The sequence below is a fragment of the Tinamus guttatus genome, unplaced genomic scaffold (genome assembly GCF_059628265.1).
Source record: "Tinamus guttatus ecotype Peru unplaced genomic scaffold, ASM5962826v1 Tinamus_guttatus_pri_ptg000520l, whole genome shotgun sequence".
In the NCBI taxonomy this organism is placed as follows: Eukaryota; Metazoa; Chordata; class Aves; order Tinamiformes; family Tinamidae; genus Tinamus; species Tinamus guttatus.
The window spans coordinates 158,323-175,141 of record NW_028289054.1 but is presented as its reverse complement, the minus strand read 5'-3'; the positions used below and the strand labels follow the sequence as shown (position 1 = coordinate 175,141).

General features: G+C 42.9%; 1 protein-coding gene across 3 annotated transcripts in view; it reads right to left on the bottom strand.

The window, feature by feature from the left end:
- The window catches only part of LOC104565831 (low-density lipoprotein receptor class A domain-containing protein 4), a 322,211-nt gene that overhangs the window by 175,020 nt on the left and 130,372 nt on the right, over window positions 1-16,819 (bottom strand). The window lies entirely within an intron of this gene.

The following is a 16,819-nucleotide window of genomic DNA, read 5'->3' as shown; positions in this document are numbered from 1 at the left end:
TGCTCCTGTGGGTTATCCACCTTCCAGCCTCTCCCCCAAATCTAAGCTCATCTGGTCTCTCTCAAACTATTATTGCTCCATCCATCTCGACACACTGGAAACACAGAGTATTTAAAGAGTTCCAGCAGCATTTTCTAAGGACAGTTACTGTTTTAATATTTCATCACAGTATTACGTTGAAGAGGATTTTAAAGGTCTTGGCCAAACCTGTCTCCTCTAGGCCAGGTACTCTACAGCCACATCATGTAACAAGTTTAACCTGTAAGCCACCCCTCTAAGGGTGTTTATGTACTACCATAAACACGGCACTGCAAAGGCAGGGCTGCATTGCCATGAACTATAATGTGTTTTATTTATTTCTATCTTCAATATGACATGTCCTCCAAAGGCTATCAGGTCCAACAAGTGGCCCGTGAGGGAATCAAACAGAGGCTATTTGGTCAGGATGCTGCTTTCTTTCCTGGGGCCCACATCTGTCTTTTCTTTAAGACAAAAAGGAAAGTAAAGAAGAGAAGATCCATGGGTCAAGTTGCAAAATTGAGAGAGCAAAGCTTATCCCATCGGAAGGCCAAGTGATTCAACCACATGGGAAAGAAGTGCATCTGCAGCTGAAAGGCTTACCCTTATTTACACCCAAGTAGCTTGAAAAGACCATCTTCTATCCTCACCTTCTGGCAAGGAAGAAGGTGGAAAAAAGTCTACATTACAACCTGCAAAATGTTGTTCTGCGTGATTTTATGCGAGCAGGATCAGATTGTCTACTTGCTCTCATTGCAGCAAAATTGCACTCCAAATACTGGTCTTGACTGAAGAATGGGGTATCGTTTTTGACAGAATTACTGTCCCATGTGGAATACAAGGCATTTTCAAAAAGTTCTGCAGGATCACCACCTAGACTGGTCTAAATAACATGCTTTTTATAAAAAACATGTTTTTTATCACAAGCTTCCTTCCCATCTTGTCTGAGCTTTGGGGGAGGAGGGGCTTTGTTTTTTTGTTGTTGTTTAACACAGAGATAGCAGATCACTAAGAAAATGCTCATAACTGTGTTGATTTTAAGATCTATGTGATGGACAGGCTTTGATTTTTAAATTGTAGAAAGCATTGTATCATACTGGCAGTTCTCTAGCAATGGGTGGCCCCACTGAAAGTTTATTTGGAAAATCACCTCTGGAAAATCACCCCCCCACACACTGTTTAACAAGTATAAGTAATTACAAAAGAGGGGTGTGTGTCTGTCTGAATAAGGGAATGAGACATAGCTGGCAAAACTAGCAAGGTATAAAGGTAATGCCTTGACCACTTGTGGCTATTACAAAATCCTATGGCATTTTTCCCTTGTGCATTCATCTTGCAATGAAGGTGATTGTATTCTGTCTATCTAAATCCTATGTTGTGACCTTAGTTTGAATAGCTTCTATAATCAGATACAGAAAAATATTCGTGTGCCTATCTCCTAAGTGACTTAAATGCCATTGAAATCAGGGACAAACATCTTTTACATATGCTCTTATACTGGGCATTATTGAAGACAAGAATTTCTATAAAGACACATAACTGTGTTTTATTAAGGGCAAAATTTCTATTCATCTAAAAAATTAATGCACATTTCTCATTGTAACTAGTTAAACATCTAGATAAAACACACTATAAAGTATATTTTTGCTCCTTTCAAGTCAAAAAAGCATCACTGTCATGAAAAACACTCCAAAACACAAATTCTTGAAAGTGAAATAACACTAAAAAGATCCCTCCAAAATTGTTTAACAATATGGTTCAGAAAAGCAATTAAGTTCAGCTAATCCTGTGGAAGGGAGTGAAGAAAAACAGGGATCCGACAGAGCTCAGTACATTGCAAAATACTGTGATTTTTTTTTTACCTGCAGGTGCAGTTCAAAGTTCTCTGAAATCCATTTCTGTCGTCTCCAAACATTTTTGTACACAATTCGTAGCTTGACAAATGACGCCTTTATAGAAGCCATAATAGGAAGCGTGCCCAAATATCTAACTGAAGTATTCCAGGCAACATGTAGAAACACTTGTGCTCATGCAGAAATTACACTTTCCAGCAGAGCTCTCCAAAGCCCCATTTGTATTTGAAAGACTTGCCTCTCTTGTTTCACTTTATTTTTTATTAGTCAACAAATACCTCATCTGTATTCTGCGAAACCCACTTCTCGACTGCAGGAGGAATAACAGTGTTTTAGCATTCTGTGGGGAGGGATGATAAGGGCAGAGTAGGGAAGAGAGAGATTATTTTCCCAGTTACCTGGGAAAGATTAAAAACTCTCTTCTAATTTACAAGGGTTTTTTTTGTATGGATAAAAAAAGGAGAAGAAAGTTGCTTCAGGGAAGTGTGAGAAACGCCTTACAAATGCAGAAATGGGATCAGACAAATATCATCTCCACTTTTATGTGCTGGCAGCAGCATTTTGAGTCATTCGTTGTGACTTACAGATGTTTCTTCTACCTGGAAGACAGCACAGTATATACAACGTGTAACCCAGCGTGGCAACATTAATTGTGCTGCGGGTTGCTGCATGTTCCTATAATGACAGGCAGGGTCTGAAAACTGTCATGGAGCTGGACTTCACAAAGGAAAAATGCCTGCTCCAGAATCTCTCTCTCAGCATAAACATACATATTTATATATACACATAAAACATATATACACACACACGTATATAGTAGAGTGACAGAGGACAATGTAGATACATAAAGCACACGCAGCAATTGGCAATACTAATACTAAATATATTTAAATACTTCAGCGTACTACAGAAAAACAGGAACTTAGTATAAATTGCAGTAGCCTTCCTACGGAGGTGTTCAGGGGACATTATCAGCGACTCCTCCATCTGCAGCAATGCGGAATGTGGCTGCTCCTTGCTGCATCTCCAGTAGAAGCGATACAGCAGATACTAAGGGTGTAACACACTGTCTGGGTGCGTTAGCACAGCAGGAAGCCCAAGGAATGAGCCAGGTCACGTCCCCAGCGTCAACCCAGCGCCACACGGGCATGGGGACAAGATGCCGATGGCCCTCCGCTCGCGTTAATCTACACTAAGAAATCAGTCTTTTGCAACAAGGAAGTTGTAGAGGCTGCACTTGCAAAACTATTTTAATTGAAGCACGTTAGCTATGGTGCACCGAGGAGATTAAGACAGGCGTGAAAACCAAACGCGGGGCTGCATTCAATTAATCACGCCAGTGCCAATGTTAGTCAACACGGCAGCAGCTAATTAGCACGAGGAGAGCATCTGAGGAATATCTCACCGGCACAGCATACATGACCACACATCTGTTTCTCACCTCTCCACATCACTGTGCATGTTCACAGCCTACACACATTTCTCTCTGAAAGTCCTAATTAATGGCCAGCTTGTGTTGCAAGAAGCAAAGAAACTGTTATCACCTGCTGCAACAGATCTAGAAGATCTAGAAAACTCATCCGTTGCTGTTGGATGTTTATGTATAGCGTATGGTACTTTAAAGAATATCACCCCCGTGTTCAGCACTGGTATTCAAGGCTGCACCTCGAATACTGTGTTCAGTTTTGGGTCTCTCACTACAAGAAGGACATGGAGGTGCTGGAGCGTATCCAAAGGAGGGCAACGAAGCTGGTGAAGGGGCTGGAGCACAGACCTTAGGAGGAGCAGCTGAGGGAGCTGGGGTTATTTAGTCTGGAGAAGAGGAGGCTCAAGGGTGACCTTATTGCTCTGTACAACTACCTGAAAGGAGGTTATAGGGAGGCAGGGGTTGATCTTTTCTCCAGAATAACAACAGACAGGACAAGAAGAAATGGCCTCAAGTTGTGCCAGGGGAGGTTAGATATTAGGAAGAATTTCTACACAGAAAGAGCAGTCAAGCATCAGAACAGGCTGCTCAGGGAAGCAGTGGAGTCACCATTGCTGGCAGTGTTCAAGAAACATGTAGATGAGGCACTTAGGGACGTGGTTTAACAGGCATGGGGTTGAGGGGCTTACGGTTAGACTCAATGACCTTGAAGGTCTTTTCCAACAATTTCATGATTCTATGTTTTTGCAGAGCTAGATCACTAAGTACACAAACGGATGGACAAGAGGACTGTTCAGAAGCTTTAGAGAATCAAACGCATTCCCCACAGCCACGTGGGCAGACAAGCTGCCAGCCCTGCCCGCTTCACGCGGCTCCCGTCCCGGCAGTCGCACACATCCTGCCGGGCTCACGCGGCTCCCGTCCCGGCAGTCGCACACATCCTGCCGGGCTCACACGGCTCCCGTCCCGGCAGTCGCACACATCCTGCCGGGCTCACGTGGCTCCCGTCCCGGCAGTCACGCGTGTCCTGCCGGGCTCTGCCGGCCTCCTTCCACGGCCGGGCCTGGCACGCAGCGGCCTGCAGCGCCGGCCGCCACAGCCTGCTCCGCTCGCACCGCGGGGCGACCCAGCGCCCAGCCTGAGCGCTCAACCGCTTCTCTGAAAGGGAGACATGCCAGACAGGACAGGCTGGTGCTCCCGAAGGTGTGATATGGTGAGGTATGAAGGCCAGGCTGAGTTACGTGCCATATGAGTAACTACTTTCAGTAAGGGAAAGGGCACGTAGGGACTTTAATGAGAATTTCACACAACCACTTGGTCCCGCTATGGGCTTCTGTTTCATACTACACATAGAAACCCAGGCAGTGTTCTCCTCCGTGAGGATGTTGAGCTCTCTAAAAGACCAAGCAAAAGTGCATCTCTCTCCTTCTCAGTCTGACCTTGCAGTTAGAAATAGGTTTCAAAACTGAAACCTCAGCCTCATGTATTTCCTAAATACCACTCCCTTGATACACACTACAGCACACACAGTATTCTTCTTTACATATTGCTAAATTCTTTCCTCAACAATATTGCAATAAGATCTAAAGCCTAACCAGGATGTATGAAAAAGTATTTCCTTTTCATCAGTCTAGCACTGTCCTGAACGATCACTCAGTCTTATGACTCAGCCTAAGTTTCAGACCCACCTTCTGTACGACACTTATGGTTCTGTGTATCTTTTAATTTCCCCACCATTGATCTACACTGAAAAGTAAACAATTTCAAAATTTTGGTGTCTATTCATACCAGTGTTTCTTCGTAACTTCTTTCTGCTCTTTTCCTATGCTCTCTAAATCTGCAACATGTTTCTGTGAATCCAGGTAAACCACTCCAACCCTCCAAATAAAGGCAGAGTGCTGATTCCCCTAATGGCATCATAACATTCGCATTCTACTTTTATTGATCCAAAATAATTTATCTGACCACAGATATACTGTCTAAAGAGGTCTTCACTCATCCCTTCATAGTGATGCTTAGATTCTTCTTAAATTATAATTAATTAGGATCCAATAAGCAATATTAATAGCACACACATTCCCCACCAATCTGAATTACTTTGCATTAATCAAGACTGAGTTTCATCCATCACTCTGTTGACTGTTGACCTCATTTGATTAAATTCTTTTGATATTCCTCTTCAGACTTCACTAACTTAAACCACAGAACCAAATTTCATTACTTTACATTCAAGTTTTCAAGATATGCTGCTCCAGTTTTGGAATTATACTTGATTGATGAAGCCGACTCCTATTCCTCTGTTCCCAATCAGATTTTAATTGAAATGGATTTTTTATGTATCTACTTAGGAGCCTATTTAGCATATCCATTTTCCTTGCTCTCAGATGTAGACATACAAATGAAAAATTAAAGATAAAACTATTAATACTGGACAGTATTGGCTAACTCTAACAAACAACATAAAATACTCTTTTCTAAAAACTTCTTTTAAAATACCAGTCAGATTACCATTGTATTTTTTCCAGTATAGTACCCATTTTTTCTGAGGTTATTATGGCTTAACATCTGTTTGCTAGTTACTATGCTCACTTAAGAATTTCACCTTCTTTTACTACTTCTGCAAAGTAGATGAGCATATTTATCTCTTTTTTATAAATAAATTATGAAGAAAAGCAACAGTGAATTCTTCAGGATTTCACAGGAATTCTGTGGCACAGTTTGTCAAGAAAACCTGAATTTGCTGGTGAGACCTATTCAGTAAACAGCAAGTCATCCACTCTTCACTTCTGCAGCCCTTCTTTTGTTTTTCCAATATCCATGAAATTTATTTTCCCTATATGTTATAATAGCCTTGTCAGAAGCGGACATAGTTGGAAGCCTCTGTTTTATGTCACAATAAAAACATTTGCTGGAGAAGCCCTGCCTGCGCCAAATATTCATGACCAGCTGACTGATCATCTACACTGTCATAGCCTATCAAAAGTGACAGGTATCAGGATGAGAGCCTCAGCTCATTACTAACAAAGACTGCGTAAGCCTTTCAACCTGGTAATTAAAACAAACAAGCAAACACACCTTTGCCAAGAATTAAGAGAAAAAAAAAAAAAAAAAACTTTCCAACATATTGATTCCGAACCTTGTCTAAAAAAACTTGGACTGTTATGAGTGACAATTCCTTCAGGGATACCACATTCTACTGAACAGAAGTCAAAAACGTTTCCTATTGAAACAACTGAAAGTGTCTGCGAGATAGCAGTATCATTTTTGGTGTTATCTACAAAGCATTTAACATGAAAGAGGAAGACGGAGAATGCAAAGTGCCATGACGTGGGCAGAAAGGCTGAGGTCCCAGAGTAGAGTACATGCCCATAAAACTGTCTTCTAGGAGACCCTAGAATCTTCTCAGGAAAACCCAGGAAGATGACCCTTAAATCAGACTGTGGGTCTACAGTTTCTCAAAGCCTATAGTTTATTCTAGCAAAATGTGCTAGGGTAAAAACACACAAAACAAAAATCAACTATGTACAATTTTGTAGAAGATGTAGACCACGAGCTATCCACAAATTGAGAAGCCCCACTGCACAGAGTAAGGAACGTACTCTCACCGAACCATGTATTTGAATAAACACACCCTAGCCCAAGTAACTTTACTCATACTCATCTGTTCATAAACCTTTATATTCTAAAGAACAATCCAAATCTCAGTAAGATGTGAAAGAAGGGGAAGATTGTTTTGGAGATCTGTGCTGCCAAGAACACAATAATATCACGATCAGCCCCCACACATTTGTTACTGCATTCAGCACAAGTGCCGAATGAACATCTGTACTGTAAAAATTCAGCCCATTAGCTCCTTCAGCTTGTTAGCATATTTTAATACTGTGATCACAGCTTTCTATTTCTATCAAGGTGCTACTAGGTGCTAGACTCTGTATTCACATAGTGCGTCATTATCTATCTCCATACCCCTCAGGTTCTTAATCTGTGCTACTTGCATGAACCTATTACACAGCAATATTGAAACAGAAGAGGGAGAAATCTGAGGAGGAGGAAAGCTACCAGTATAGCAGTATTACTGGAAAGATAAGAAAAGTTGTGATCTTATCACATATGGCTGCACCAACACTATGTTACATACACTTCATCCTCGCAGGCTGTATCGTAAGCTAAAGAAAACTCGCCCATTATATACAGAATGCAATTAATTTCTCTCATCTGGCTACTGTCCTTACCCTACAGTGGCTTAGTACAAACAGGTGATCAGCTTTCTTGATTATAGTCTAAACAGACAATGAAAAATATTTCTAGTTTTGTTTTTATTCCTAAGTTTGCTTAGAAATACCCATTCTTTCAATTGCAAAGAGAGAAAAAAAAAATCATAGTAGCTGGGATACAAATCTTTGAATTTTATAGGTCATTGCTGACATTTTCTTAATGCTAAGTGGTCTGTGTTCACTTCTTACACTTGCGTAAGATGCACACGTAAATAAAAGAAAGATTAGTGCATGTCTGCAGTAAAGCACACGCATGTACTCCCACAGTACCCAATGCATGTGTGCTGAGAAATCGCAGGTGCTAAATATGGCTTTTTTATATGCAGTAGGTTTTGTGCATGCATTTAAACACCACAGGCCAGATTCAAGCCTGTTTTCATCACAAGATGAATGAGGTTCACTATCAAATACAAAGCTGTCACAGTCTACAAGTCCTGACTTAAAAAAAAAAAAAAAGGAAGACTCAAAATGAAACGCTGCCTCTCAGAGAAAACAGTAAGTTTAGAGAACGCAAGAATATCTGTTCCTCATAAAACAAGCAACAAGACTCAGGCATGTTGTCTTTCAGGATAAGATGAATTCAGTGCTTTCAAGCTTTTGTGTGTCCTACATTCAAAATGCCTTAACATGAAAAGCATATGTTGAACAGAAGAAAACAGCACGTCTTCGTGTCTCCTGGTTTGAAAGAGATTTCTGGAAAGAGAGTTGTGGAGCTTGATAGATCTTCTCTCGCTCCTACGCCCACAAAATCAGTGGGAGGGACGGGGCTTCTGCCCCTCCGCTCCTGCCCTTTCCAGAGGCCGCCCTCCCCTGGAATGACAGCAAGCCGGTGTGCTCCGTGCCGAGCAGGATGGCATTCCTCCGGGGAATAGGTTTACTGGGAAAAGCCTAACTACTTATCTGGCTTCCTTATACTGTTTTTCACTTAGCATCTACAATTGGTCAGTGCCAGGTTCAATACTGGGCTAGGTGGGCCTTTGATCTGACCCAGAACAGCTGTTCCTGTGAACTCATTTAACTGGCTAATGATACGGCCACTAAAGTGCCATGTCTTAAACCAAACTGGACTTTGTTATTAAAAAGAAATGTTATGTTACGCTCTGCAAGCATGGATTTGTTCCAAATGAACCCAAATCCAGAAACATTCAGGAGGGACCTTCTCTTTTAAATTCTGGTGCTTCATTCTATGATGTTGTTGCTCTGTGATAAAAAAAAAAAAAAAAAAGAGAGAAAGAGCAAGAGAGAATATTTTGAACAGACCTTTTTCCAAACAAGGCAGAGCGGGGGAAGCCGCAATTATTGCTCCTAATTCCCAAACTCTTCTGTATTCAGAGCAAGGTTTCAAGCACACATTTAAGGGTTTTTGTGAGACAGAAACATGCAATAATGTTACCGACTCGTGAAAGCTGGCAGCAGCCAAGGGGAGGGCGGCACTAGGGCAGCGGCCTGGCCCTCTCCTCGCGCCGCCACACGGCTCCCGCCGCGCTGCGCAGGGAGCAGCACGGCCAGAGACACGGCCTGGGCCCTAACGCAACGGGGGCTTCTCAGCGTTCATCACACCCCGATCGCGCCTCCGACCCAACTCCTGCGTGGCCACACTAATATTTGTGCAGGGACCGGTGAGGGGACAACTGCAAGGGGCAACAGTGGCCTAGGCCAGTCTGGAGTGCTTGCGAAACGCCAGGGTAATAAATGGGGTTGGAGAAAGGGGTTAGTTAGACATTCGTGGGCAGCTCTGGGGCCAGCTTAGCGCCGGCAGAACAAAAAGCAGCCGCACACGCGGCAGTCGGCAGCACTCCTGGATGGGAGAGGTTGTCTGCTCGACTCCGTGTCCCCTCACTGCGAAGCCTCTTCACTTCCTCCAAAGCTGGCCCAAAGCACGCGCTCTGCGATGCCTTGAGACCTGTCAAAGTATAAACAATCTGTGAAGCACCTGAAAGGTGTCCAGTGCTACGGAAATAACATGCAACTGCTGCTCTCCACGTTTGCATTAGCCAAGTGCAAAAACAGTACAGATGCTGGGCTCCTAATGAGCGTTTATTAGTGATAATTGAGCTGCATGAGATAAGGACAAAGCGGGAGAGGTAGCTTTCAAATTCACACAGGAGGATTTTAGAAAGCAGGTCTAAAACTTACGGAGATTTAGCCATGCAGCTCCTACTGCAGCCTACAGCACCACAAAATTCCCCTGCAAATGAAAATATACTGAAGAGACAACAACGAACGATACTCCCTAGCGCAGACTGAAAATAAAATCAACAGAAATTGTTCAATTTCATTTCTGATGCAGAGTTTGAGCATCTACTAGCTGTGCAAGAAATAATGTCAGAAAAAGAATAATAAAACACTATCCGCAGCCGTCCTTACAGTGGAGAAAAACATTTCCCAAAACTGCGCCCTCCACCAGTCCATTCCCTTGCCTCAGAGGAGCTCCTGTCTCTTCCAAGCCGAGAGTGCCTGTGGGATAGAAATCAGCATTGCAGCTGAGGAGGCATCAGTTCTCCCATTTCCAGATGGAGAGTTAGGCCATTTATCAGATACATGAAAATCAGCACTTTGAATGAAGATTTTAATGCACTGTACACTGAGAATTCTCTATTGCATCTGTAAGAAATCGGCAGCAGGAAAAGCAGAGACAAAAAGCTTATTGAACATGAACTTCATGAATTGTAATGTTTAGTACAGACAAAGTCTTCTAAAAGCTAGCAGGAATTGGAGGTGGGAGAATAAAATGTGTATGAGGAACAAACAAAAACAGTTTGAACATATTTATATTCTAAATCTTGATTAAAGGCGATACAACTGTACAGCATACTTTGCAAATGAATGATACAGTATTTCAGAGCTATTGAAATTCCACATTTTCATCAGCAGACTGTAACCTTCTCGGTACCTGTGAAACTATGAGTAATGTTCAGCTGGAAACTTTGTGACATGGAAATTCCTTACGAGCAGCCAAGTTCAGTCCTGTCTGTAAGGAGATGCAAATACCCAAAGCTGTACCTGCATACTCCATAGCCAACCAATACTGGCCGTGTACGCGTGCCTGTCTTGTCCAAGGCATATATACGTATACCGGGCATATATATGGCATATAGTATATTGCTACAGCAGACAGCATATTGCTAATAGGGTAGTATTCTGGAAGAACAAGGGGTAAACCTTAGCATTACCAAATGCCACTGCGGTTTTATTGTGGCATTCATGGGACTAGCATTTTACATCATGTCCAACATCAAGCGTCAGGAAAGGCTGTATTTTTTTGAAAATCCGTGTAAAATAGTAAAGTAAGGAAAACACAGTATTCACCTTAATGCTTTGCTTTGTCAAATAGTCAAGCTCAAATAAACAGGTCGTTTTCTGTGATAAGCTTCACAAACATGCAAAGGTGAAGAACTTTCAAAACAAAACACTAACACCTGTTTACAGCACTTCAAGCAACAAAGCTGAAAACAAAATGGATTTTCTAAATACAAATGCCCATCTAGTATTTAGTTACATGCACACAGCTAAAATCACAAATGCAATGGCTTGTATTATAACATAAAACCCAGTAAAACACCTTGCTTTTCCTATCAAGATACATATATTTCAAACCAAGTTTCTGTTATAACTCCACCAGTCCAAAAATACCTGTCGCTGCTGTCTACATCAGGAGTTTTTATTTCCTTGTCATCAATAGCGCCCAGTGACAGAGGAATGCAGGGTAACAGAGGTCAGCGCACGGAGCCGCAGCCCCTGCAGGCGAAGGGCCCTGCCTGGCGAACCCGCTCCCCTCTGCAAGCTGCAGGCACCTCACGCGACCTGCCCTCGGCTGCGAGGGGCACGAGGAGCCAAGGGCAGGGGGAAGCTGAGCCCCCCTGAGCCCCCGGGCCAAGCCAAGGGGACGGAGGCAACCAACGCATTTTCGAGCACAGTGCGCAACTGAACCAATCGATAAACACAGGTGACTGAGCAGTTTTTATGTCTGTGCTTTATGGCCGCACGCGGGTCCTTGCCACCCCACCAGCCCTGCCGGGCTCCGCGCGCTGCATTAAATCGCGCCGCAGTCTCTGGGCGTACGCGGCCAAAATCGATAGTGTCGTAACACTCCGCCTCTCCTCTCCTCCCCAAAGCCGGATAAGAGCCAAGGCTCAGCCCGAGCCCGTATTGACCCGTTATCAGTAGCAGGGGGCCTTTCCTGCAGCCCGGGAGCGGGGTCTGCATTGATTGCTATCTGATTAGAGGAGAGCGCGTCCTGACTTTCCCCAGTCACTTAAGCCGGCGTCTCATTGCTTGTCCTTAGAGACCACAGCTCCACTCAGGCAGAGAGCGTCTAGACAGTATTCATGATCCATCTGTCTGGCACAGCCAGGCTGATGACAAACTCTATTAGAACCGAAACAATTTTTTTTTTCTTCTCTCTCTTCCCTCCTCCCATCTCCCTTTTCCTCCGAGAAGCAGTAATCTGACACTGAAAATTACTATCATTGTTGCAATTCTCAAAATAGCAGTGCCAGACTTTCATTAACATCAATGCTAGACTGCTAAATATTTAAAGAAATGGATAAATTTCACCTGAGCGGGACAGCCCGGCACACATGAAAGCAGACGCACAATCAAAATGTAAATCTAAGCAGTTGTTTTATCTGCACAAATTTGGTGTCACAGTCAGAGGAGGGTGCCAAAGGTCTCCTTAAACAAAATATTTCCCTTTGATTGAGCTTTTTGTTTTAAAAACAGAATTGATCTTCAACCCCCTGCAGACTCCTACAAGGCTCAGAGCTGACGGAAGTAGGTGGGGGGTGGTGAAAGAAGGGCTATATATATATGTTTTACCTCACAGAGGAAAATGAACTCCTACGGCAGACTCTAACTCTGTGGGGCCTGAACACTCCTGACACATCAGCGCCATCAACGTTGTCAACTTGAAATTTGGCAAAAATAATTTTCACACAACTAGAGAGGGACAGCCTCACGTATCTTATTATCCGTTCAAATTTGCATAGGTATCAGTGTGGGGTGTTTAAATCATATTCCCACGCACACAGATCCCAGCAAAGGTGATTATCCATCTTGTTTTCCAGCGAGTAATTCAAGAACTAAGATCTCCACCGTCTCTAGCACACGTTGCAGTTAGCCAGACTTCAGTGCTGCAGCCTGCAAACAGACAGCAGACGACGCCTTCCACGTCCAAATCTAATTTCCTCTTAGCAGGACAAGGCAGGCTGATCATCCGTGGCAAAACAAAGGGAAATGCTCTAACGAATGAACGGTGGCCTGCTAGAAGCAGGCACGTTGCTCCAGTTCCTCCCAGTGCAAATTTTGCAGGTCCCATGCACCTGCAAGCTGCCGACAAGGCCACGGCTGGGCAGGTTTGGAGCCTGCTGCTAATCCCGTTTTTCCTATCCTGCCACTGTGCAGTTAGCACACCACGGACCTCGGAGCAGCTCTCTAGCAATAGTCATCTCCGTGGTCTCGATAACTAGTAAGTATTTTCAGTTTGCAAAAATAAAAATAACAAGTGGACCCACCAAAAGTTGACACTTTTTGATAGCTTTCACAAGAGGCTACTTCTAGCAAGGTGTGAAAAACAGAAGGAGAGTTACATTTTAAAACATGTTAACTAAACTATGTTAAAAATCCCAGTGTGAACACGCAAACTATTATTTTAACATGCTTGGGTTAAATGCCTTAGCCTTTCCTGTGACCAATTAACACTTGCTGGACCTGCAACCTTTGCTGTCTGAAATCAAGTTTTAACACACATTAGCTAATACATCCTTTATTTGATGCAGATTTCACCTACCTGGCCTCTAATCTCTCAGTGCTATACAAAAATAAACTGCCTACAGAGGAAGCTAAGGAAAGCCTACCTACAAGTCAGCAAAACAAAATTACTAAACCAAAGGACTGCAGAAACATATGTTATTTGTTTGACTTTGCATATGTGAGACATGTTTTCTTACATTCAATGGCAATATTTAGAAAGACTGAATCAAGAGCCTTCACAATGCAGCCGGATAAGAATAGTAAGGAGAGATGAACACCAGGTCTGCGGAACTTAAAGCACACTAACACAATGTGATGGTGTCTGCTAGGATCACAAAACCAGGGAGCAGGTCACCCACAGAAAACGTCTCTCTCCAGCATTGCTCATGCAGCCGAACTGCACAATAAGCTCCAATGAGACATTCTGGATTTGGCTGCCGGCAAGAGCACAAATGAGAAATGCTTCAGTAGCCAGGAAATACAGGGTACCAATGCCATGGCTCATACCGCTTAAATAAACTGAAGCGGAGCTTCCCTATGAACATTTATTTAGATGTCCTTTGGGGGCAGGCTATGTATTACTGTGAAACGTGATGAATATTGTTTCTACAGCATGATACAAGGTTTGAATTCAGGATGAGAAATAGATTTCTGGAGAAGTGATACAGAAAAGGAGGACCACGTTCGTACCAACCTGCTCTAGGTGAAGACAGAAGTGATCCCAAGGTGAAGGAGAAAGGCAATCTGGTCACTCAAATTTAGAGCAACCCACATTTATACATCGCTACTTGTACTTGAAGAGTGCACACAAAAGCAAGAACAGAGGTAACACATAATACTGACTGGTCCAAGAAAATCCTGCTTTTTACCTCAAATCATTTCTTTTAAACACTCATTTTCCTGCTTCCTTTCGTTCTTGTCACTAATTAGAGACCAATCAACATACCTGCGTCTGTGCCGCAAGGCAGCCATGCCAGCTGCGACATTTCAAGCACATATAACTAAAGCTCTGGTAGGGATCCCCATTAAAATCATTGAGCAAAAGCATGCCAAACTTTCTTAATTCAACATGTCATCCCTTTAAAGCCTGGGGACCTCACTTCAACAAGTATTCTAGAAACTTGCTTTCAAGGCTGGAATAAGCCAGTACAACTAATACAACTAACTGCCATATTCATAACAATGTTATTTCATATTACGAATTGGCACTGATTTCCACCATTTAACAGTTACTAGCCGGAGCATGATAAATATCAGTATTTCTCATTTGTTTTAAATACTGTTTGCGGTTGTACTATTTTTCTATTTGGCTTTGATATTTTTTTCCTCTTTTTCACCTTTAGAACTATTGTTTTACCATGCTATTTATTTTCTTTATTTCAAACAGATGCCTCTTTATTTACCAGCTCACATAACATAATCCCTATCGCAAAAAACAAGTACAATCACTTTCAATATCAAGAAGTGCATCAAAACACGAACTATTCTCTCTGCCACAAGGTAAGCAAAAAGTTAAACATCTCAGAATGCTCCTAGCAATAAATCACATATTTCCCCTACAAACTACCAATTTGCAATGTTGTTACAAAAACAGCAAACATAATTCTTGGATGACTGAACAGGGCTGTTTATATAATTATTCCACTTTGCTCAGCACTGGGGAGGTCTTAAGTAATGGGACTATGGATTGGGACACCATATTTTGGAGAGAGCCAGAGAAGATGAACAAGCATAACCAAATTAAGGAAACATGATTTATGTGCAAAAGTTTGGTTTGTTAGATTTAAAAAAAAAAAAGTTAACAGAGGGAAACTGTCACACACGCCATAACAGTTTCTGCCTCTGTAGAAGGCTGATGTAAGGAGGAGGCAAACAATTCTTGCTGTCTGCTGAAGGTAGAAGTGTGGTCACCTTAATTCATACAAAACTTTCCACAGGAAGGATTGCCAAGCACCTCAACGGAGTGGCACCGGCGGAGAATGCAGGCCCACGGGGCCAAGGGTTGCTACCCGTGCACCATGATTACCACCGCCACATAGAGGCGTTAAAAGCTACTAGCTCCCTGGCTTCCCGGCCTCGTGGGCTACCAAGGGAGGAACAAACGTTCAAACCTGATCTCAGTCTTGTGGCATCATCCCTAGAGCAAGCAGGTCCCCAGCTCTACGAAACGCGTGGTGGGAGGGCGCCCCAGGGACATCCTCTTGCCAGCGCCTACCATGGCGGAGCCCTCAGGCCACCTCGGGGCCGCTTGCTGGGCCGGCCCGCTCCCACCAGCTCAGCATCTAGGGCAAACAAGCCCTCTGGTTAATCTTGAGGGACAAGGCATGCAAAAATTATTACTTCATGGAGTAACACCTACAACGCTTTGACCTGGACCTGTCACTAGTGCCTGTAGCTAGTACTGGAACTATGGAGAGATCTCCATTCTAAAAAAACACTGAAGTATGGTACAGCATCATACACAATCATCCACAGGCCACTGCTGTTTCAAAACCTCTGAAATCAGGGAAGAAGTATGAGACCAGTTGTTTTAAAACATGTTAAATTGGAGGTCTGAGGGAAGGGCTTGAAGGTAACGTATTTATAACGTCTGCATTAAATTTCCATTATTATAGGAAATCTTATTTCTCTAATGACGGAAGTTCTATCTATATATGAGGAAGAACTTCTTTCCTGTGAGGGTGACAGAGCCCTGGCACAGGCTGCCCAGAGAGGTTGTGGAGTCTCCTTCTCTGGAGATCTTCCAAACCCGCTTGGACGCAGTCCTGTGCCACGTGCTCTAGGTGACCCTGCATGTGCAGGGGGGTTGGACTAGATGATCTCTAGAGGTCCCTTCCAACCTCAACCATTCTGTGATTCTGTGGTTCAAAATCCTGAGAATATACCTAATACTGCAATTTTCTGTTAATAGAGATATGTGCTTGTTATTTCCCTTAACAACAACACCAGAAAAAAAACACAGATATGCCTAAGCCATATTCACAGACAGGGTTGTAAAAAGCTTATTCAGAGATGTCAATATCAGACAGAACCAAACCGTTTGGGAAACCGTGCTAGACACCTCACTCCATATGGAAGCTTCTCCAGTAGATATTAATGGTAGTATGGCCTTATTGATTTCCAGCCAAACAATTTGCAGCCCTACCTGGAAGGAGATGGCTTAGGGCCCATACAAAAAAGTCATTTTCCTATTACAAGCAGCACTTGTTCCTGCTATTCCTGCATTAGATAAAGCATTCCCAAAAGCAGAATTTTAATCTTCTTTAAAGAAAATGTTGAGGTAATACTGTGTCATGATGTACAACAGGAAATCAACACAGTAATAGCAAATCTATTGTATTTGAAAACCAGAAGCATTATTGGAAAATTAGTCCTCCCACCAGAAAGCTGGACTGTGATCCAGAAATAAATAACAGCAGAACAGGAAAAACATAAAGCTTGATTTCAGCGTACATCGCTGAAGACTAAGCACTAGGAGAGTTATTCCAGTGACAAGC